General features: G+C 35.5%; 1 protein-coding gene across 4 annotated transcripts in view; it reads left to right on the top strand.

Annotated features, from left to right (window-relative positions):
• Positions 1-25,300, top strand: part of LRFN5 (leucine rich repeat and fibronectin type III domain containing 5) — a 316,314-nt gene that overhangs the window by 157,655 nt on the left and 133,359 nt on the right. For 3 of the 4 annotated variants that reach the window (XM_002824703.4, XM_054530062.2, XM_054530060.2), the window contains exon 2: positions 12,249-12,424. The gene's annotated coding sequence lies outside the window, so the exon portion shown is untranslated. The remainder of the gene's footprint in view (positions 1-12,248; positions 12,425-25,300) is intronic. The other variant, XM_054530061.2, reaches the window with a different exon arrangement.

Below are 25,300 nucleotides of genomic sequence, written 5' to 3' on the forward strand. Positions count from 1 at the left end.
TCTATTTGATTCTTCTCTCTTTTCTTCTTTGTCAGTCTTGCTAGTGGTCTATCAATTTTGTTGATCTTTTCAAAAAACCAGCTCCTGGATTCATTGATTTTTTGAAGCATTTTTTGTGTCTCTATTTCCTTCAGTTCTGCTCTGATCTTAGTTATTTCTTGCCTTCTGCTAGCTGTTGAATATGTTTGCTTTTGCTTCTCTAGTTCTTTTAATTGCGATGTTAGGGTGTCGATTTTAGATCTTTCCTGCTTTCTCTTGTGGGCATTTAGTGCTATAAATTTCCCTCTACACACTGCTTTGAATGTGTCCCAGAGATTCTAGTATGTTGTGTCTTTGTTCTCGTTGGTTTCATAGAACATCTTTATTTCTGCCTTCAGTTCGTTATGTACCCAGTAGTCATTCAGGAGCAGGCTGTTCAGTTTCCATGTAGTTGAGCAGTTTTGAGTGAGTTTCTTAATCCTGAGTTCTAGTTTGATTGCACTGTGGTCTGAGAGACAGTTTGTTATAATTTCTGTTCTTTTACATTTGCTGAGGAGTGCTTTACTTCCAACTATGTGGTCAATTTTGGAATAAATGCAGTGTGGTGCTGAGAAGAATATACAGTCTGTTGATTTGGGGTGGAGAGTTCTGTAGATGTCTATTAGGTCCGCTTGGTGGAGAGCTGAGTTCAATTCCTGGATATCTTTGTTAACTTTCTGTCTCGTTGATCTGTCTAATGTTGACAGTGGGGTGTTAAAGTCTCCCATTATTATTGTGTGGGAGGCTAAGTCTCTTTTTAGGTCTCTAAGGACTTGCTTTATGAATCTGGGTCCTCCTGTATTAGGTGCATATATATTTAGGATAGTTAGCTCTTCTTGTTGAATTGATCCCTTTACCACTATGTAATGGCCTTCTTTGTCTCTTTTGATCTTTGTTGGTTTAAAGTCTGTTTTATCCGAGACTAGGATTGCAACCCCTGCCTTGTTTTGTTTTCCGTTTGCTTGGTAGATCTTCCTCCATCCCTTTATTTTGAGCCTATGTGTGTCTCTGCACATGAGATGGGTTTTCTGAATACAGCACACTGATGGGTCTTGACTTTTTATCCAGTTTGCCAGTCTGTGTCTTTTAATCGGAGCATTTATCCCATTTACCTTTAAGGTTAATATTGTTATGTGTGAATTTGATCCTGTCATTATGATATTAGCTGGTTATTTTGCTCGTTAGTTGATGCAGTTTCTTCCTAGCCTCCATGGTCTTTACAATTTGGCATGTTTTTGCAGTGGCTGGTACCGGTTGTTCTTTCCATGTCTAGTGCTTCCTTCAGGAGCTCTTTTAGGGCAGGCCTGGTGGTGACAAAATCTCTCAGCATTTGCTTGTCTGTAAAGTATTTTATTCCTCGTTCACTTATGAAGCTTAGTTTGGCTGGATATGAAATTCTGGGTTGAAAATTCTTTTCTTTAAGAATGTTGAATATTGGCCCCCACTCCCTTGTGGCTTGTAGAGTATGTGCTGAGAGATCAGCTGTTAGTCTGATTGACTTCCCTTTGTGGGTAACCCGACCTTTCTCTCTGGCTGCCCTTAACATTATTTCCTTCATTTCAACTTTGGTGAATCTGACAATTATGTGTCTTGGAATTGCTCTTCTCGAGGAGTATCTTTGTGGCATTCTCTGTATTTACTGAATTTGAATGTTGGCCTGCCTTGCTAGATTGGGGTAGTTGTCCTGGATAATATCCTGCAGAGTGTTTTCCAGCTTGGTTCCATTCTCCCCGTCATTTTCAGGTACACCATTCAGACGTAGATTTGGCCTTTTCACATAGTCCCATATTCTTAGAGGCTTTGTTCATTTCTTTTTTATTCTTTTTTCTCTAAACTTGTCTTCTCGCTTCAATTCATTCATTTCACCTTCCATCACTGATACCCTTTCTTCCAGTTGATTGAATCGGCTACTGAGGCTTTTGCATGTGTCACGTAGTTCTTGTGCCATGGATTTTCTCCCTCACGTCCTTTAAGGACTTCTCTGCATTGGTTATTCTAGTTAGCCATTCGTCTAATTTGTTTTTCTAGGTTTTTAACTTCTTTGCCATGGGTTCGAACTTCCTCCTTTAGCTTGGAGTAGTTTCACCATCTGAAGCCTTCTTCTCTCAACTCGTCAAAATCATTCTCCGTCCAGCTTTGTTCCGTTGCTAGTGAGGAGCTGCGTTCCTTTGGAGAAGGAGAGGTGCTCTGATTTTTAGAGTTTCCAGTTTTTCTGCTCTGTTTTTTCCCCATCTTTGTGGTTTTATCTACCTTTGGTCTTTGATGATGGTGACGTACAGATGGGGTTTTGGTACAGGGGGTTTGGTCCCTTCTGTTTGTTAGCTTTCTTTCTAACAGTCAGGACCCTCAGCTGCAAGTCTGTTGGAGTTTGCTGGAGGCCCACTCCAGACGCTGTGTGCCTGGGTATCAGCAGCAGAGGCTGCAGAACAGTGGATATTGGTGAACAGCAAATGTTACAGCAAATGTTGCTGCCTGATCGTTCCTCTGGAAGTTTTGTCTCAGAGGAGTACAAAACTCTGTGAGGTGTCAGTCCACCCCTACTGGGGGGTGCCTCCCAGTTAGGCTACTCGGGGGTCAGGGACCCACTTGAGGAGGCAGTCTGTCTGTTCTCAGATCTCCAGCTGCGTGCTGGGAGAACCACTACTCTCTTCAAAGCTGTCAGACAGGGACATTTAAGTCTGCAGAGGTTTCTGCTGCCTTTTGTTTGGCTGTGCCCTGCCCCCAGAGGTGAAGTCTACAGAGGCAGGCAGGCCTCCTTGAACTGCGGTGGGCTCCACCCAGTTCGAGCTTCCTGGCCGCTTTGTTTACCTACTCAAGCCTGGGCAATGGTGGGCGCCCCTCCCCCAGCCTTGCTGCCGCCTTGCAGTTTGATCTCAGACTGCTGTGCTGGCAATGAGTGAGGCTCCGTGGGCGTAGGACCCTCCAAGCCAGGCACGGGATATAATCTCCTGGTGTGCCGTTTGCTAAGACCGTTGGAAAAGCACAGTATTAGGGTGGGAGTGACCCGATTTTCCAGGTGCCATCTGTCACCCCTTTCTTTGACTAGGAAAGGGAATTCCCTGACCCCTTTGCACTTCCCGGGTGAGGCGATGCCTCGCCCTGCTTCGGCTAATGCTCGGTGTGCCTGCACCCACTGTCCTGCACCCACTGTCTGACACTCCCTAGTGAAATGAACCTGGTACCTCAGTTGGAAATGCAGAAATCACCCGTCTTCTGCGCTGCTCATGCTGGGAGCTGTAGACTGGAGCTGTTCTTATTCGGCCATCTTGGCTCTACTGGAATGTCATTTTTGGTACTCATACAGAGTGAGCAATCAGAAATCAATTCGCTCACTTTTTCCGTGGTGGCTCCTACTAATATGGGACTATCCTAACAGTATATTCTTAATGTAAAAGTAGAGCCCCCATCCAACTCTTATCCTTCTTTCCAAATTATGCTTTCAAATGGCATTTGAAAGTATCTTCTCTTTATCATATCTCTTTCTCAAGCTAAAATTTCCAAGGTTTTTCCAACCGCTTTTTAGTTGCAGTGCTTGCCAGATTTCCTTGATTTTTTGTCTCTAAGCATGTTTCACCAGAATTCATAATGAGACACATTGTTTTCCAGATGTGGCTTGATAAGGATGACATATTTCAATATGATTATTAAACTTGTTCTTCTGGATATGTCTTTTCTATTAATGAATGCTGAGATTGCAGTCCTGAAACTATTGACCATTAAGGATCATAGAGACAATTAATCCCTTATGTATATTTCATATAAACTACTTTTAAAGAAGTAACCCTTGCCTGTACGTTAATAGTTAAGTTTCTAAATCTAAGCCTCTTTACTTTGGCTTTACTATATTTCATTTTGACAGTCTTGGCCCATTCATTAAACCTATGGAGACATTTTTAACTCCCAGTCTTGTGTCAGTCACAGATTCACAGATTTAACAAGTATCATTTTTTATGTCCTTTTTTAAGTCAATGTTAAAATGCTGAACAAGAAAAGACCAAGGACAGCAGGGTTATGGTCTAATAAAATAACGTGTCTGAAAATGCTTTGCAAACATTATTTTGTATTCATCTTTAGTTCTTCATTCTTCCTCTGTCTTTTATACATGACAGTTTATAATCTGACCTTATGGAAAATTTGTCCCGTACAGCCTTCATAGTTTAACTTCTTTCCAATGACCTCTCTATCAAAATGATTTCTAATTGCATCATTTAATTTTCCCTTTTAAAATATTCTCTTCTTTTTGAGTCATCTTTTCTTTTGGAAACTTTCTCCTCAAGAGGTGACTTCTTTGAATGTTTTTTACTATGTGATTTTTCCTCATTTGCAGTTAAAAATGTAATTTGTTGTATGTAGGTGAAGGTGCTAGATGCTGCAGGGCATACAATTATTCGTATTATATTCCTGGACCTCAAAGAGCTTACAGGACAATAAGAAATCTAAGACATGTGGTACATCACATGATGTACGATTAGGATGGTACATTTTAAAGTGTAATACCTCTCACATCAAAACTCTTAGTTCTTCCCTGTCATTGTAATGTGTTTTTAAGTCCTCCTTCCAAAAATGGTATTTCTCGTGCTTGTAGATATTTCTCACACCCATATTGCTTTTCAGAATATTTGCAGTTCTTCGAAACTCCCATACTCCATGTGGTCCTTAGTTTTTCTGAGTTTATTTCAAAATCTCTTTTAACTATCTATGAATCTAATTTTCAATTGTTCAATAGTTTCCCAGGACTTACAGTCTCATGTTCAACCCACTGACTTTAATATATATGTTCCAGTATTTTTACAGTGACCATTATAAAGTATATTCTCTCTCTCTGTCTCTCTCTCTCTCTACACACACACACACACACACACAGATAAAGAGCACCAGAAATCAGCATTTTATTTTATTTTATTGGCTAATTAAGGGAAATGCAATTAGGCAAGCACAGGTAAAGACTCTGATTAACACCAGTCCAGGAGTGCACTTAGTAGTTGGTCATTTTACCATATTACATACCTGGTACAAAATGTAATCTCTGTGCTTTACTATAATGCCATTGATGTGGTCTGGTACCCAAAGCAAACAGCAATTCAGAACTTTTCATTGACTGATAGATTTATATTTTTTCTAGTTTTCTGTGAGACACACTGTATTTCAAATATGGTTTAATAAGGACAAATAATTCACTGTGACAATTAAACATGTTTTTCTAGATATTCATTTTGTAGTAAAGTGCTAAGATTGCAGTCCTGAAACTGTTCAACTTAAGTCTGCCCTAAGGCAGATGATGCGCTATTATGTAGATTTTCATGCAGTCGTGGAAATAACACAGATGGAGTCCTACATATCTTATACCTGGTTTCTTCCAGTGGTTACATCTTGCATAACTATAGTACAATATTACAATCAAGAAACTGTCATTCATACAACCCACTGACCTTATCAGATTTTTATCAATTTTACATATACTTGTATTTGCTTCCTTTTAGTTTTCTAAATTTTATCACGTATGTAGGTATACATGAACACAGTAAAAATATGGAAAAGCTAAATTAACATGATACATTCTGCTACACGTGTATAGCCACAAATAATTCTCTCCCTCATCCATAAATAAATAAATAAACATTTATTTCTTAATTTTTAGACATAGGGTCTTACTATGTTGCATAGGCTGAGGCTTGTTCTACTGGGCTCAAGCAGTCTTCCCACCTCAGCCTTCCAAAGCGGCTGGGATTACAGGCATGTGTCACTGTGCCTTCCTTCTATTATATCTAATTTTAAAAGAATAATGTACTCATGTATTACTTGTATTATGAATATTAATAAACAAATAGAACACGCACTTTCTCATTTGCACATTAAAAAATTGATCTGGCTTCTACAAATTTATACATGAATCAGAACGCTAAAGAGAGGACATAATGTAATATAAATGTTTTGAAATTCTACTGAATTGGATTTTTAAAAATTTGCATGTTTATAAAATGTGCAGTATTATGGTTTCTTTATGAAATAATTTCTGATTTAACATGCAAAGGAGGAGGTCTTGGAGGAAGGAAGGAATAAACGAAGGATGAGAGAGGGAGGGGAGAAGGAAAGAAGGGAATCAGGGAGGGATAGAGAGAAGAAAGAGGAAACAGGGAGGGAAGGGACACAGAAGAGGGGAGAGAAAGAGGGAAGGTGAAAACTGGTAGATATAAAGGATCTAAATAAGGGAGAGAAAGAGGGAAGGTGAAAACTGGTAGATATAAAGGATCTAAATAAGGGGATTATAGAACAAAATGGTTAGGGATTAGATGGAGATAAAACCTCCATGAATACACTAACACGGAGATTTGCTATTATCCAATAATCAGCTAAAATGATGTTCACAGTAAGCCCGATGTCCATTTGGACTAATAAAGGTTTGCCACCTCCTCCTGACATGAACCTAAATTGGGCCCCTGATGGAAGTAGTGGAAAGAGGTCAAAAATCAGGTCAAAGAAACTTGAAATAGATAAGGTATTGATTTATATAAAACATTTTTTTTCAGGTTATGGTACTTGGGTACATGTGCATACACAGCTGTGTGCATGATGTATATAATATATCCAATAACATTCACAGTGACACTCTGATGTAGGTATTATAACCATTTCAATACTAATAGACAAAAGGTTTAAGTATAAGTTGTTGAGTTACTGAAGGGAAAAAGAGAGGGAGGGAGGCAGGAGAAAGAGAGGAAGGAAGGAAAGGAGAGAGGGAGGGAGGGAAGAAATGGGGGATACAGGAAAAAAGAAAGAAGGGAGTAAGGGAAGAAAGAAGAAAATACGGTATGTAGATAAAAAATGATAATTATTCTATTGATAGGCACAAACTGATATTCTGTTTTAATTGAAAAAGATCATTACCAAAGAGATAAACTGACATACATATTAGTGTGACCATACTATCTGTCTACTGACTTTTGCCAAACCACTAAGAACAACAAGAATGTTGTATTTTGTTTTTCCCTATGGTCCAAAGAACAGAGTAGGCCTGACATTTACATTGTCAGAGCACACCATGAGCTAGCAAATGAAGTCAAAGGACCACTCTCTCATTTCACCAAGGGATGAAGATGTGTCAAAGTTGTCTTCAGGGAAAAAAAGTTTATAGCACTTTGAATTTCTGATAAATATCAAGAAAAATTTTAGCAGAGTAAATTTAAATTGTGAAGTCATTATTTGAAGTATTTTTGTTATTATTTTGGATTGTTTTGATTCTATCATTTGACAAAATATTGTTGTGCAAGTAAAAGTACTTTGATAGCTCTGGCGTCTTCATCTGGGCCTGGTTTTACATTTCTTTTGTTTATTTTTTGTACAGGAATTTTACAACCACTATCAACTAATCAGAAATTTTGTAATTAAATTTAAATTGTAATAATACATTTTGGTTTTCACTGAATCAGTTATTAATTTAGCATCTCTTTTTTGTATGTGGTGAGAATATCTTATTTTAAACTATTACTATGAAACATAGTGAATGAGTCATTTCTTTAAAAACAATGAAAAGCAAGCACAACCTCTACCCACCCTCTGTCTTCACACCCTGGAAAAAAAAAAAAAACCTTCACCTAAGTTCTAGCTTACTGAAATACAGTATCCCTTAATGTTATTTTCTGTTAGTTGTTAACAAGATATTACAAATGCAGTAATAAAATTTTTAGGTCAGCAAGATTTATGCTTTATTTAACTGCTGAACTCTTGCTATTAGAGGAAAGGAATGATTAGTTGTTCTCATTTACAATGTGACATTTACATTAAGCAATAAATGCTCTAGTAGTGTATTAATTTATTTGTCATATGATCTTGGACATGTGTAATAATTTGTAAAAGTTTTCCTATAGCCAAAGATATAGTGCTACATTTTTTCCAATAACAAATGCATTTTCATATTCAATTATTGCCTCTAATTTAATTTTAAAGTAGGTTTAGCAATATTAATGGTGAGGCAAGCATGTTTTAATAATAGTGTTTATATGAATTTCTGAATAATTATGCTTTAACAAACTCATTAATATGAAGAAATTTTCAATTTTTTGCCTGTGTCCCAAATTATTTTTCAAGTCATTTGTTTGAATAAAATAGCATTTCCTATCTTATAACCTCAGTTTTGGAGTAGTCCCCCAAAAGATAATGGCTATTTTATCTCAATATATTATTACATAATTATAAATAAGTAATTGAATGAACTGTAGTAAAACCATATGATTCGATTATTTATATATTTTAAAACAGCTGGTTTTTGCATCATGTAGGCCAAAACATTTGGCTGTTTATTTTTTAATCATTTTTAACACAAAGTAAATATAGCTAAAGACAAAGGTAGAACAACTCATTCTTTGTTTATTTTGTACTATGAGGAATTCTAGGGAGAAATGATTGGTAATGATACCATTTGATGGAGTCATAATTTTTCAAATGTTATGAATATTTAAAATGAAGGGAATATGTGAGATAATATTCTGATGTCTTCAAATATTTCAAGGGCTTTCAATGGGTCAAAACTTAGGGCAGGTTTAGGAAGAATTTTCTAAGGGTAACAAAACTGTTGCAATGCCTATAATGTATAAGGTATTATGATGAGTACTTTCACATACATTGTATCTTGAAATAATTACAACTTTTTGTAACTGTTTTCATTTTGAAAGAGAAAAATGGTCACAGTTGTGATTTCAGCCTTGGTCTAGAAGACTTTAAAGTCCTACCTTTGTTGATTTTAAGGCTCTTACCAATGTATATGTTCAGGCAATTGATGAACACTTAGTAAAGATATCCTAGAGGATAAGAAAGTGTCATTGGGTGCTGGAGGAGGTAATGATTCTCACTTTTAAATACGTATTTTCTAATAACTTCTAGAGCTTTGCCCATTTTTTCTAAGTACTTTCGGAGTTTAGTATTGGCACCTTATGTGGTTTGGCTTTGTCCTCACCCAAATCTCATCTTGAATTGTAGCTTCAGTAATGCCCATGTGTCGTGTCGTGGGAGGGACATGGTGGGAAGGAATTGAATCACGGGTGCAGGTCTTTCCAAAGCTGTTCTGGTGATAGTGAATAAGTCTCATAAGATCTAATGATTTTATAAAGGGGAGGTCCCCTGCACATGCTCTCTTGCCTGCTGCCATGTAAGACATCCCTTTGCTCTTCCTTCATCCTCTGACATGATTGTGAGGCCTCCCCAGCCATGTGGAACTGTGAGTCCATTAAATGTTTTTCCTTTATAAATTACCCAGTCTCAGTTATGTCTTTATTAGCAGCATGAGAACAGACTAATATGGCATCCACAATAATTGTTAGAGGGAGAATTATATTTCTTGGAAATACATGTACATAAACAATAACAGTTGCTGAATTTTCTAAGACTATGCTAAGAATGTAACAACTTAGAACTAAGAAATTGACCATAATTTTTTATAGGATGTTCCATTTCAACATAATATCAAGAAAAAAAATATTTGTATGATAACACTAGAAAATGTAGTATTAGAATCTCAAATCCGAACTTTCTCACTTTGGTCATTGCATTGACCAAAATATATGGACAAAAAAAAAAACACCTTACTTTAATATAGAATCCTTATTGATTTTCTGAAAATTTCACTTACATTATGAGATATAAGACATTTCATAGAGTGAGAGAGCCCTAGGTGAGAGTCCTCACTTTGCTATTTACCTATGACCTTGCCCAAGGTTAGTTGACCTTTCTCTGTCCTTGCATTTTTGTAGCACTAAAATAGAAATATGTATTTACCTCATTCGGTTCTTAAGAGAATTTTTTTAAGTTAACACATGTTTTATGGTAGCTGGCACATAGTAAGTCTTAATAAAAGGTATTATTACAAAAAAGGAAATGCTGTTCTCATTAGTAATGTGACCATATAGACAATAAATTTTCTCTGGGAAATTAGAATGTAGGTAGGAATTTCAGTTGTTACTGTGCTTTTCATGCTAAAATAAAGACATAGACCTACTGTTGGTCAACAGTATGTTTTAGGGGGAGTTAGGATGATATTTTGAGGCCTTTATATTTTGCTACCATAATGAAATAATATAAAATGTAATTACAGAATTCAGATTTATTTTTTATACTGCATCTTTACTACAAAGAAAGAAGCATGATCAGAGCTGCACGGACAATGAGGTGTTTTAACCTAAACAGTTTATTTAGCAATATATTGTGCCTGTATTTACTAACATGTGTGCAGAATACATATATATGAATATATATACAAAGTACATATATATTCATATAAATATTATTTTTATAACAACAAAATCCCAGAAACGTGTACTTTTTCAGTTAAGATACTTCACCAGCTAAGATTATGCTTGTGGTAGATGTGCACTGTTAGAATGGATGGATTCATGCTAGAAGACAGAAATGGAATGTTCTTCAAGACGTTAAAGAAACAGGGCACAGGCCAGGCACGGTGGCTGACGCCTGTAATCTCAGCACTTTGGGAGGCCAAGACGGGCGGATCACGAGGTCAGGAGATTGAGACCATCCTGGCTAACACAGTGAAACCCCGTCTCTACTGAAAGTACAAAAAAATTAGCCGGGTGTAGTGGCGGGCGCCTGTATTCCCAGCTACTTGGGAGGCTGAGGCAGGAGAATGGTGTGAACCCGGGAGGCGGAGGTTGCAGTGAGCCGAGATCGTGCTACTGCACTCCAGCCTGGGCTACTGAGCGAGACTCCGTCTCAAAAAAAAAAAAAGGAGAAAAAAAAAAAAAAAAACAGGGCACAACAGAGCAAAGTATTCTGATATATGTAGAAAAATTTACACACGCACACACATACATACACACACAAACTATTTCTGAAAGAATGTTCTAAAATGTGAAATTGGTTTTCTCCGAGGAGGATATCTTACTTTGGAGGGAGATGTACTATTGGATTTCTGATGTTTTTTTCATGCATATATGAATGTGAAAGTTAGCTTAAAATATACTCATGGAAGGAAATAAATGAAAAGGCAAACAATTGCTGTATCAACATGGTTGTCAAATGATTGATTTATATTCATATGTGTGTATGTGGTATGTCCCAGTTATTCTAAAATGCTATAGTAGACATAAATTTCAAAAAGATACAGCATTGATTGACAGATTCAGATAAATAATTGAAGTATATAAGCTATAATTTACTTTTATTTAATTGTACAATTAATCTGTGCCTTGATTTTTAGTATTTCTGACCATATTAGTATTAAATTAAGCAATAGCTTAATTTTCCTTTTTAATAAATTCCTAATTATTGAGTATCTTAAGACAATATAATCACTTCTTTAAATTTTGACTCTATAAGATCATTCATATATCTTTCCAAGTGGAGGCAGCAGAAATAATGAGCTAAACTCAAGTCGCTGTTTTATCTTAGGTCTGTTTTTTATTATTATGCTTTGGAATTTCATTATTTCTCACTTTCGCTTCCTCAGACAAAATAAGTTATAGTTAAAGTAAAATTACAATGCTTTTATTAATTTCAAGAATGTTTTAAAAACTCAGCCTATTTCTGCATTAAAAATATCAGTGATTGAATATCAATTGGTACTATTACATAGATCTTATAGGAAAGAAAGTTAAGCATTGTGTTTTATAGAGCCAAGTTAGCTATTCTTTAGAGTGACATGAAAACCCCAAAAAGAGGTAGAAATCAGTAATCTTCTGACATAAAGTTAAAAAATAAATGGCATGCCTACGTATTTCTTTCATAGACATATAGGTTGCAATAGACAGATTTTCTCTGTTGAAAAAAATACGGGAAAAACAACATAAGACTATTAGCTTAATCAGGATAAGGGTTTTTCAGGTTCATTCACTGCCATATCCTAACTGTCATATGACTCGTAAGTAGTAAGTGATGCTTAAATATATGTTAACTTATGCAGTGTTTTAACATTAGACTGCAAGTTGAATTAATTTAAATATGATGAAATCGAACTATACAGCTTAAGATTATTTAAATTATCCTCAGTTTTGATAAGAAAACTTATTTCAAAAAGGAAAGGCGAATGCTAATATATTTATTGAAATCACAGTATGTTGCACATTCCATTGGAAAGCTTTCTTATGCAAATGTGTATTTAAATCATATTGCATGATAGTCCTGCTGTAGTTTGAGACTGATCACCCAGTTAACAGCCACTATATTTTTCAAGGATACTTTATAAGCATTTTTTGATACACTCTTTTTTATGCTTGCCTCCTTTGAAGAATCCCTGTAACCATTCATCCAGGTGTTGAGAAGATATGTAGCAGCCGAGCACCCATCTTTTGACACCGTCCTCTGAAATCAGCTTTGGAGATGCTTTCACTCTGTCCGTCTTCTGCAGCAGCCAGGCAGAGTGCTGACTCCTTCACAGCCGTGAGGAACTCTTCAGGCTCCAGAAGTAAGTTGATTGCATTCAGTTCAACCATTGTCAGTGGGTTTAAAACACTTAAGGGAGGAAAACTAAAAATCTTGCTAACTTACATACAAATTAAACCTAGTATTATTCATCACTGATTATCTTGGTTTTTTTGTTTGTTTGTTTGTTTTGAGTCATATTTTTTGGAGATTCGATGTCTACCACTTTTTGTGTTGATAACCTATATCCTTATGGAATTTTCTGATTTGTTTTTCAGGATTTGTGTTTCACATGCATTATCATAATTTATACTTACAACCCTAAGGCCTGGACAAGGAATAGATTAAAATAACAATGTTTGCAAATGAATAAAAAGGTTCAAAATGACCAAATATTTTATCAAATTTACTTGGCTAATAAACTATGAAAGTGGAATACAATTTCTGGTTTTCTAAATTTTAAAAAAATAAGTGCTGTTTCCATGGCTTTGATGTCCAGTGCTATATAGAGGGTAATGAACTGGTGCTAGAAAGAGCACTTTTGCTGATTGGTTGGTTTATTGAATGATATGTTATCTGGGTCATTCAAGGAGAGTTTATGCCAGCCTTTAAATGTGCATACTAGAAAAACAAAAGAAAATGAAAATCACATATAGGAAAATGAATTGAAATCAGGGGACATGAAGAATGTGTAAAATGCATAACACAATGTACTGCATACCACCTCAAAACAAATTCCCAGCCATAAATTTATGTATGGGCTTTCTAACTTCTAGGTAAATCAGGTAAATGTATTAGTTAAAAGATTATTTATGGTCATAGGATTTGAAAATAAAGACAACGTCTCAGGAAAATTTTGGACTTTCCTGGTTCATACTTAGGAGCCTGTTGTTTTGCCGTGTTTCTAGTTTAACTTTATGTTTGAGGCATTTTTTTTTCTTCTCCTAAATACTTGATGTAAGCATTTCTTGTTGCTCTTGGAGATATATTTACATCGCAATGTCACTGCACAGAAAATTGATTGTAGGTGCACTTTTATATAGAGCAAAAGTTTGATATAGCTGAAATTTGTCAGTGATTGGCTGCTTGGCAATTAAAATTTTCTTGAAGTGAACAGGTAAGAGATACTTAATGAACCCACTTTTATTTTGCAACATATTACATGTCAATATGCAACAGAAATGCATGTTATTCGAAGAACAGAAAAACTGTAGTTAAGAATTTATATCTGAATCATGATGTATCTAATTATATAACATTTAAAATAGGCAGCCAGTATGTTGTTGCTAGTATGCTCAAGGTGGTGTAGAAGGACTACTTTTAAGACATATACAAAGATAATATATCTAGATTATAATGAGGTTAATTGATTATAACTGTGATGGTGGTGTAAAATGATGAGTCTGAGTATGCAGATTCATTCCAAACGTGATTTTAGTGTAGGTTTCTTCTTCCTATATTTTGTTACCTGGTACTCCTTTTGTACATAATTTATTCATTTATTTTAGGAATTGCTTTTGTTGCTTTGCTTCTTTAGCTTTCCATTAAATGAAACAACTTGAGAAATGCATTCTAAATTTTCTGTGTTTTACATGTTCTTAAGGAGACAGAGGACACTGTCCAAGCGTGAGGTGACTGTGAAAATGTAAAAATAGTTTGTTTCTTTATGGCAACCCCACGAGAAACTCCAGAGATTTTATCTGCCCAAACAATTAGTTAATTAATAATTTTTTGTGTATTGTTTTCCACTGGCAAGACTTTTTCTAGATCAAAGCATTTACTTTACAAAAGCTGTTAGCAAAGGAACTGTGTTTACCGATAGATTCTCTAGTGTAAATCACAAAACGAAGTAAATTCAAACATATTTTCATTTACTAATTGCTAAAATCAAGGCCAAAAGATTTTCTTAACCTGGAAATAAAAGGCTAACCAGAAATAATTTATATATTGAAAAAGACTCTTCCAAGTTAATGCTTGATTCGGTTTTTTAAATTAGCAGTCCATTAGTGTGTAGAAGTAGTACCTCATGTTCTCTATTTTTTATTTGGAGTAACATTAGGTTAAAGTCTTGCGTGAAATTAATCACTCTGAAAAAAAAAAAAACAGAAAGTAAACACATTCCTAATTAGGTTTGTCCAACTTCAAACAGCTCATTGAAAATTCGTAGGACATCCATTAAAATCCCTTTAAAAATTAATGGAATACCAGGAACTTTCTTAGAGTGAAACAGTGAATGGAGTAGTGGCAGTAGAATAATGATGTAACGGAATATCCACTTGTGATTAGGAGGACAGCTGAGGTGGTACCAGTTGCTATTATGATTATTTTTCTCACTCTGGCATTTCCAATTAGCCTTGGACGGTAGAAGACTACTGTTGTCTGTTTCTTTATTCGTTCTCACTTGACAAAGTATTGATGAAATTAAACAATACATAATGTCTTAACAGCAAATGTGCCTGTCAGTACATGCTTTTGAAAATGCATACGTATGTATGTGTGTGTATTTATGTGCATGTATGCATATGTATATATTTACATATGTGTGTATATATGTATATATGTGTGTGTATATGTAAAGATAATTTATTATACACATAATGAGGATAATCATTTTACAAAGCTAATATTCCTTTTAACTATTAAGGTATCCTTAATGACATTAAATATATAATATTTAAGTGGTGCTTTATTTTTCTGAAATGGACTCCCTTATATTTAAAGTGCGTAAATTATCACCTTTTATGACATTACTTGAAAGTGGCTTAATTAGCTATCATAATAATGGTCAACATATTATCATTTGACAATTTGTAGTATTCTTTACTAAACATTAATTTATTTGCTATGTATACCATTTCGATGAGTACAGTTTTCATTTGTCTATTTCTTCAACCATGTGTTAGTCCATTTTTGCATCACTATAAGGAAATACCCAAGGCTGGGTAATTTAGAAAGAAAAGAGATTTAACTGGCTCTTGGTTCTGCTGGCTGTACAGGAAGCATGGTGCCAACATCTGCTTCTGGTGAGCCCCTCAGGAAGGTAATCATTATGACAGAAGGCAAAGGGAGAGCAGGCACATGACATGGAGAGAGTGGGAGCAGGAGAGAAAGTAGGGAGGTGCTACACTCTTTTTAACAACCGGATCTCACATGAACTAACTGACCAGGAATTTACTCATCACCAAGGAGCCATTCGTGAGGTATCTATCCCCATGATCTAATACGTCTCACTAGGCCCCACCTCCCACATTGGTGATTACATTGTAACAAGAGATTTGGAGAGGATAATCATCTAAACCTTGTCATTCCATCCCTGGCCCCCCAAATCACATGTTCTTCTCAGATTGCAAAATACAATCATCACTTGCCAATAGGCCCCGAGAGTTTTTCATCATTCCAACATTAAGTCTAAAGTCCTAAGTCTCAACTGAGACTCATCTCCTTCCACCTATGAGCCTGTAAAATCAAAATGAGTTATTTGGTCCCAAAATACAATGGTGCTACTGGCATTGGGTAAGCATTACCATTCCAAAAGGGAGAAATTGGGAAAAAGAAAGGGGTCATAGACCCCGTACAACTCTGAATCCCAGCAGGGCAGGCATTAAATCTTAAAGCTCCAACATAATCCTTGACTTCATGTTCCACATCATGTTGTGAAGGATGGGCACCCAAGGACTTGGGTAGCCCTGTGCCTGTGGCTTTGCAGGACAAAGTGCACATAGCTGCTCTCACAGATTGCATTTGTATGCTTGTGGCTTTTCTGGGCAGAGGGTTCAAGCTGCCAGTGAATCTACCACTCTGGGTTCTGGAGGACAATGGTTTCTTTCCCACAGCTCCACTAGGCAGTGTCCTGGTGGAGACTCTGTATGGGGGCTCCAACTCCATACTTGCCCTCAGCATTGCCCTGGTAGAGTTTCTGTGTGAGGAGCTCCACTCCTGTGGCAAGCTTCTGCTTGGGCACCCAGGCTTTCCTATATATCCTCTGAAATCTAGGTGGTAGCCACCAAGCCCCCTTCACTCTTGCAGACTTAACACCATGTGGAAACCACCAAGGCTTATGGCTTGTGCCTTCTGGAGCTGTGGCTTGAGCTGTGCTTGGGCCCCTTTGAGCCATTACATAGCTGGAGCAGCAAGTATATGGGGAGCAATATCTCAAGGCTGCTCAGGGCAGTGGGGCCCTAGGCCTGGCCCCTGAAACCATTCTATTCTCCTGGGCCTCTGGCCCTGGATCTCCTTGTCCAGAGACCCAGGAGAATAGAATGGTTTCTGGGAGCAGGCCCAGTCTTGAAGATCTCTGAAATTCCTTCAAGGCATTTTTCCCATTGTCCTGGATATTAGCTCATGTCTTCCTTCTGGTCATGCATGCCTCTCTAGCACATGGTTGCTCCATCAGTTGTTTATATTCTTTCTCTGTCACTTGGCCAGTTTGCAAATTTCCCAAACTTCTATCCTCTGCTTCCCTTTAAAATATAAGTTCCAACTGTAAATCATTTCTTTGCTCCTCTATATAATTTAGGCTGTTAGAAGGAGCCATGTCACTTCTTGAACATTTTGCTGCTTAGAAATTTTTTCTACCAGATACCCTAACTCATCACTCTTAATTATCAACTTTCACAGATCCCTAGGACCTGGATGCAGTACAGCCGAGTTATTTGCTGGGGTGTAACAGGGAGGACCTTTACTCCATTTCCCAGTAACTTCCTCATTTCCACTGGAGACCTTGTCAGTGTGGTCTTCATCATCCATATCTCTGTCAGCATTTTGATCAAAACCATTTAACCAGTCTGTAAGAATTCTAAACTTTCCCTCATCTTTCTGTCTTCTGAGATCTCCAAAGTCTCCCAAACTCTGCCTGTTACCCAGTTCCAAAGCCACTTTCACATTTTCGGATATCTTTATAGCAATGCCTCACTACTTAATACCAATTATCTGTGTTAGTTCATTTTTGTATCACTATAAAGAAATGTCTCAGGCTGGAAAATCTATAAAGACAAAAGGATTAATTGGCTCATGATTCTCTAGGCTGTAGGAAGTATGGTGTCAGCATCTGCTTTTGGTGAGGGCCTTAGGAAGCTTACCGTCATGGCAGAAGGCAAAGCAGGACCCAGCAGGTCACATGATGATAGTGGGAACAAGAGAGCGAGGGGGGAGATGACACATATTTTCAAACAACCAGATCTTGCATGAACTGAGTGAGAACTCACTCATCACCAAGGAGATAGCACTAACTCATTCGTGAGAAATCCACCCTCATGATCCAAACACCTCTCACTAGGCTTCACCTCCGACACTGGGGATTACGCTGCAACATAAGTTTTAAAGGAGACAAACATCCAAACCATATCAAATCTGATAGATATTTTTTCATGTTTAATATTCTTAGGTATACACTTCACTGCCTAAAATCATCCCATAACATATGATCCACAAAAACATTCAGATACAAAATAAAGTCATCAATAGGACAAAAGCAATATGCTACCTATGAATGCTTATCTGGTTACATAAATTGAGTTCAATTAGTTTAAATGATATCAAAAGTTGGAGCAAATTAGACATATTATCTTATGCAGTATTCACTTTACAAAGAAGAAAGAATAAAAAATCCTCAGACAATAAAAAATTCTTTATAATGGCTCTCACAGATTTATATAGCCTAGACCTTGCTAGTCAATTCCCAATTGATATATCTGATTACCTACATGCCTTAAATTTAACTTGTGGGAAACTAACCTCTTGATTATCTTGCCACATACATTCTTCTGGTGTTCTTGAGCTCAGTATACGGCTCATCATATACCAGTAAAATTCTGAATCATTTTGTCATCTTTCTCAATCTTTCACTCCACAAAAACAATTCATCACCTCATCTGGTCAGTTTTACCTACAAAGAAAATTCTAAAATTCATCTACTTTTCCCTATTTTTACTATCATTATCCTAATCTTTACTACTGTGATTTCTCCCGTAGACTACCCCAAGAGCCTCCTAAATTATCTACAATACCCAGTGATGTATCTATTCTGCTTATTCTCCATATGCAGACAGAGAGAGCTTACAAAACACAAAATTGAGATGTCGTGACCTCAGTAAAGACCATTATTCTTAGACTGAAGGCAAAGTTATTTATCATGGCTTACAATGTTATCCATGGTTTAGCATTTTTCTAAATGGCCCCAAGTTGTCCCCCATCATGCACTTCTTCTTGCATTCAAGGCACAAAGACCTTTCTGTTCTTGTTCACATAATGTCACTTCCCACCATGGTCTTTGCACCTGACTGTTTCTCCTTGAGCCGCTCACATTTTTTGCCTGCATCTCATTCAGTAGTCACTTTCTAAAGGAAGCTTTTCTTGGTCAGCCAAACCAGATATGCTCTTTCTATTATATGGTCTCATAGCATCATATACCTGCATTTCGTTATATTTTTATGTTTTTTTCTTTAGTTGTCTGATTAATATTGTCCTCTCCTCCAGAATGTAAACACTGCAAGGTCAGAGTCTACATCAATTTTGCTCAACATTAAAATGCCTTTTTTATTATTTTTGTATATAATCACAGGCATAGAGCATTTTCCTCTCTCTCTCTTTGTCTCTGTCTCTGTCTCTCTCTTTCTGTCTCTTTCTCTTTCTCTCTCTCTCTGCAGATTAATACGACTGAAATTTTTGTCTAAAAAATAATTACAGACTTGGTGAGGTAGGGCAGTACACTGCAGAAATAACTACCATATGATAAATAGTGAGGAAAAGCTACAAATAGTCATGTGAGTTCAGTGGAAAAGGAGATCACTTCTATCTGAGATAATGCAAATATACTTATTAGAAGTAGAAATTTTCTGGCTTTCAGAGACAGGCTTCAACATTAAACTGTTGTGGTTAATATGCTGATATATTGTCTCTTTTGAATAAAAATTATAAAAACTAGAGAGACAATGCAGAGTCTTTCTGAAAGCCCATACATACTGACACAACAGCTACAAATGTCTTAGCTGGTAGTACTTGATATAGAGGAGTCTCTGCTCTCTCTGCCTGCTGTTAATGTTGGTCTTTGGGTTGCTAACACTATGGTTTTTACTGTGAAATGTCCAGGGAAGAAGTCTGAATAAATGCTCTTCTTTATGAGACAATGATTAGTTTACATTTAGGACCAGGAGAGATTCATGTAATTTGGAGAGTACTCTTGGCAACCAACATTAGATGCATGACAACAATCTTAATTGCAAAGCATTGGCTATGAAAACCAATGGTAACAATCCAATTTGTACTAATTCTATGTAAGGTTATTAACTCAGTTATTGTAATGAGCAATCTATTTTGTGAATGTGCAGTTGATCTCCATATACCACTATAGACTACACTATGGAGTATTTTAACACATATTAAACTTAGAATTTCTGTGTAAACTGAGGCATCTCTTATTAATATGAAACAGAATATGGGAGCCTTTACAGCAAGAAAAACATTGGCAGAATCTACAAAGACTTCTTTTAATTCATGATTTATTATGGAAAGAAATTCGCAGATTGAAAGAATTGTGTATTGATTATAAATGCTAACATAATATTACTAATGATTTGTAATATGAAATGAATAAAACACAACAAAATTTAATGTTGGAACTACATGACAAATTGTATGGAAAAAACGTCAGGAATTTTATAGACATAGGACTACCAGGTGAAAACATTAATAGCATAAGAAAATCTAGAGTTGATTTTGAAAAGCGTTAACTTAGATGTTAGTTAACTTTGATCATACAGTTTTCACACATACATATTCAATAGTTAGAATATTTAAGAATCCCAGTGAGGTTGAAAAGATCATGACAGAGAAGATACATAAAGCACACCTATTGGCAATGCTGACATGTAGGCGATATATAGGTTAGTTGCAAACAATAACCTCTTTCATCACTCCTGATTACATATGTAAGGCTGGATAATGACTGTGATGTTGCAGGGGGGTAGCTTGATCTTACATGTATAACTAAACTTACCTTTGGCCTCTTAGAAATAATCAAGGATAACTGACTCAACATAAAAACACATTTCCCCTGTAGTAACACAGTAAAAGACCAGGCACGTTAGATTTGACAATGGAGGTGAAAGATTTGATGCTACTTTTTCTTTTTCTTTTTCTTTTTTTTTTTTTTTTGAGACAGAATCTCGCTCTGTCTCCCAGGCTGGAGTGTGCAGTGGCGCGATCTCTGCTCAATGCAAGCTCCGCCTCCCGGGTTCACGCCATTCTCCTGCCTCAGCCTCCCGAGTAGTTGGGACTGCAGGCACCCGCCACCAGGCCCGGCTAACTTTTTGTGTTTTTAGTAGAGACGGGGTTTCACCGTGTTAGCCAGGATGGTCTCGACTCCTGACCTCGTGATCCGCCCACCTCCGCCTCCCAAAGTGCTTGGATTACAGGCAAGCCACCGCACCCGGCCGTTGCTACTTTTTAAGCAACTATTTTTTATAAGGTGACTTTTCCTCTTAATGCCAGGCAATCATAAATCCATAATAAGAATCTGGCTTTCTTTCTGATAACTGGCATGCAAATATGGATTACTATGCTAAATCTTCAAGCCTTCACATACTGTTTAATATCTGGAAAACAAATAACCTTTTCATACCTGCTTACTTATTTATGTCTTGAAGATGTAGTTCCATTACAGGCAAATAAGCGTCTCTTAGATTATTTCAATACCTACTGCAGTAATGATTTCAACACAGAAATCATCCACAATTGAAAAAATGCATTCATTATTTATAAAGTGACAGAATTATAGGGTAAACCTTTTTATAATGATCACCCTCTCGTTATAAAAAAGGAGAAATATTCACAAATAAAATTATATGTAATTTTAAATTAATGTTCTCATTTTATCAAGGTTATATTATGAAGCATTTTTCAACATTTCCTATATGCATCCTGCAATAAAACAGCAGGTGATCAAAATTTTCGGTCAGATTTACTAAAAAGTGGTTTTAATGTAACAGTTACACTGATGATGAGAGTGGGTTTATGGCCTTCATGGATTTTCTTTAGGTAGTTATATGCAAACACTCCAGTCTGGAAATTGGCATGCCTGAATGTGTCACTAAGTAGGGATTCCAGCAAACAACCAACATTGGAATCGCTTCTTGGATTTGTGGTTCTATATTTATCATAACATACATGTTACTCTTTTGAAAGTTAAAAGAGAGATTGTTTAAGTTTTTAGTGTATTTTATGGGAAGTTTTATAGTAGTAATCCTGATTCCTAAATATTTGGGGACAAAATACACATAAATGACTTCTTGTTTAGTTAGTTCCATAAGTGTATTCATGTCAAGGGATCTATGCTGCCCCAATAGGAAAAGTAATGATAGATAAGGAAGGTATTGAAGGAAACGTTAAGTAAGAATCTTTTAGTTACCACGTGAGTATCCCCGTTTTGGTGTCTTCTGAGTGGATTCCTGAGTCTTATTTGGTGTGGGTTTATGGGCATTCTGGTGTTTACCTATGTGAATAACACAGAGATAATTTTTTAATATAATGGCACAGTTATCATTTCACACAATGTACGGATGCCTTAATTTAGTGTGTTTTATTGTCATCAGCTTTTGTGAAACGTTTTTATGTTTAATAACCTGTCTTTAATTTAAAGGGACTGCCCACTAGGGTGACAGTCCTTTTTACAAAGAGGAATTTTCATAAAGGACCCAACATTTTAAGAAAAGGATTGTCTCAGAAACCCTTTACCAAAATAAAAAGCTTTCATTTAATGTGGTGAAATTATCAATTATTTATTTTACTGTGTGTGTGTGTGTGCTTTTTTGTGCCTTGTTTAAGCTATCTTTCTCTGCTGTTGAAGAAATATATTTTCCTATGCATTCTTTAGTATTTTAAAAGTTTATTTTTACACTTTTTGTGTAGTGCAGAAATTAAGTTGGATTTGGAGTACTGTACAGTTCCATATGTTTTCATACTTATAACCAATTCTATTGTTTATTGAATAATGTATCCTTTACACATTGAATTGGAATTCTAGCACTGCCATATACAGTTTTCATATATGAATGGATATATCTTGATTTTTCTATTTATTTTATTGTTATATTCATCATCTCTGCACAAATACTATACTGTAATGTAATTAAACTATTTGTAATATGTCTCAATAGATTGTGGAATAAATAGCTCCTTCCATTTCTCTTCAAAATTGCCTTGCCTAATGTTGATTTTTTATTCTTTATCCTTCTATTTTAATTTTAGGAGTAGACAAGTTTGGTGAAAAATTATGTTGTAAATTTTATTGGAGTCACAAGTAATTTTTATTTTAGATGAGTAGAAATATTTTCTTTTATATTTTTAAATAATTACTCTATCAATGTTCTTTTTTAGGTCCTATACTACATTTTTATAAAATTATCCTATACATCTTGAGTTTCTTTTCTATTTCTTCACAAATGATGCTTTTTGTGTTTCTGTGTATGGATTTTTAAATTGTTACATCTTTACATTGATTTGTCTGAGCAGTAACATTGCTTTTTATCATTATGTCTTCTAACTAACTATGCTGAAGTGGAACTAGTTTTAGTAGTTTTGCTTGTTATTCCAATTACGTGTTTGTAGTTATAATATCTATGAAAATAGCACTATTAAATTTTCCTTATATTATTTTTGCATCATCTAATTGAGCATGCTAGGAGCTCTATTACAACGGTAAATGAAAATAGTGATCAAGGTCATTCTTATGTTTTCCTTGGCTTTTTGTATTTGCCATAGTGTATGATGTTTTCTTTAAATCATTTTATGGTGAGTACCATTTTTGGATATATACACTCTAAAACTGCAGAAGCACAATTGTTCTTTTTATTATCTTCTTCATAATGAACATTATGGAGATTCTATTGCAGTAATCTGTTTTAATTTTTAATGGGTAATGGTGTTTAAACTAACCAAACCTTAATCCTGTTTCTGACTCTGTCTTTAAGATGGTAATTCTTCCCAACTTACATTGCAGTCAGGATAAAAGAACCATTAAGAAGATGCATGGGATCCTTTTTTTGGGGGGCGGGGGGGTATTGAGAGGGGAGGATTATACTTTTGAATATCTCAATATTTGATCATTTTTAATAGTATTTTTTCCAGGCTCAGAATAATGTCCCTTCTCAGCTCTTTTCCAGAAAACTTTATTTTGGCATATTTAAATATGAAATATTTACAATAACTGAAAATAGAAATTTGATTCCCAGTCTGAATCTAGAAGCAAATAGGATTCTTTAAAATAAATGAGCAATTAGGCATATATTTCATAATTGGATAGAATTTGAAACAACATGACTCTTCATTTATAACTGAAAGATTAGGGTCAATCAAGAGATTAATTTACGTGAGCTTTTGCAGACAATTTGTGTAATTGGCTTATTTTCTTCTGGGCTATAACTTCAAAAATTTAAAGTACTTTGGGGACTATTTTATTGTTTTACAGGTAAAATTTCTTGGTTTTCTTTCCCAGTTTATTTCTTTGATTATCATTGATTTCTATACTGCCATTTGCTCCCATGGACAGATTGTTATTATCATCATGATTATGGTTTAGTATTTTAGTGAATAATATTGTGCTATTATTTTTGTAACATTTAATGAAGAAAGGTTTATAAAACTCATGTACACTTTAATTAATAACTACAATGTGAAGAACTATGGAGCTACCTCTCAGTTCAAGAAACAGAACATTGTTATGATCCCTTTCTGCCTGTGTCTGCAATATTGTCCTTCACTAAAGCTAAAAGTTGTATAATTATCTAAGCTACGTAATAACCATTTGTTTGTTTTTTTAAATTTATGGTTATTATAAAGTACATGTGAATTGTTGTGCATGTGCACAAATTTCCACATAAGGATCTTGTACATATTTTGTTAAGTTTGTACTCAATAATGGCAGGAGTTTTTTTAATCAGTTCTTTGGGATTTTCTATGTAGACGGACGTGTCATCTGTGAACAAAGACAGTTTTATGTCTTCTTGATCTGTACAATATTTATTCTCCTTTCATTTCTTATTCTGCTAGTTCAGACTTCCATTATACTGTTAATAGGAATGCTGAGAGGGAACGTTCTTATATTGTTCTTGATTTTAGAGGGAAGGCATCTAGTTTCACATTATAGGGTATATGTTAGCTGTAGGTATTTTGTAAATGTTCTTTATCAAGTTGAAGTTTTCCTCTCTTTCTAGGTGGCTGAGAATTTTTATTATGAAAAGATACCAGATTTTGTCAAATGCTTGTTCTAAATCAGTTGATATGACTTTTTTTCTTGCCTTAGCTTGTGATGGATTACCCTGATTTTAAAATTTTAAATTAGCTTTGCATAAATCTGATTTCATCATGGTGTATAATTTTTCATCCATTGTTTGTTCAATTTGTTAATATGTTATTAGAAATTTTTGGATCTATGTTAAAGAGAGCAGTTGGTCTATAGTTTTCCATTCTCGTAATGTCTTTATCTGTTTTTATTGTTAGGCTAATGCTCTTCACATAGAATTAGTTAAGAAGCATATGCTTGGCTTCTGTTTCTGTTAGAATTTGTAGAGAACAACATAATTTCCCCTTAGAATTTGCCAGTGGAATAGTCTGGACCTGGTGCATTTTTTTTAGAAAGTTATTTATGATTGACTCAATGTCCGTTAAGACATAAAGAGATATTCAGATTATCTGACTCTCTTGGTGTGGATTTCAGTAGTTGTCTTTCAAGGAATTGGTCCATTTTGTCCAGTTTATCAAATTGGTCGGCATAGAGTTATTCATAATATTACTTTATTGTCATTCAAATGTACATTGAACCAGTAATATCAACTCCTCTTTCATTTCTGATGTAGTAATTTGTGTCTTATCTCCTTTTCTTTTCTTGGTTAGTCTGGCTAGAAGTTTATAAATGTTACTGGTCTTT

This window comes from Pongo abelii, chromosome 15 (assembly GCF_028885655.2).
Source record: "Pongo abelii isolate AG06213 chromosome 15, NHGRI_mPonAbe1-v2.0_pri, whole genome shotgun sequence".
NCBI lineage: Eukaryota > Metazoa > Chordata > Mammalia > Primates > Hominidae > Pongo > Pongo abelii.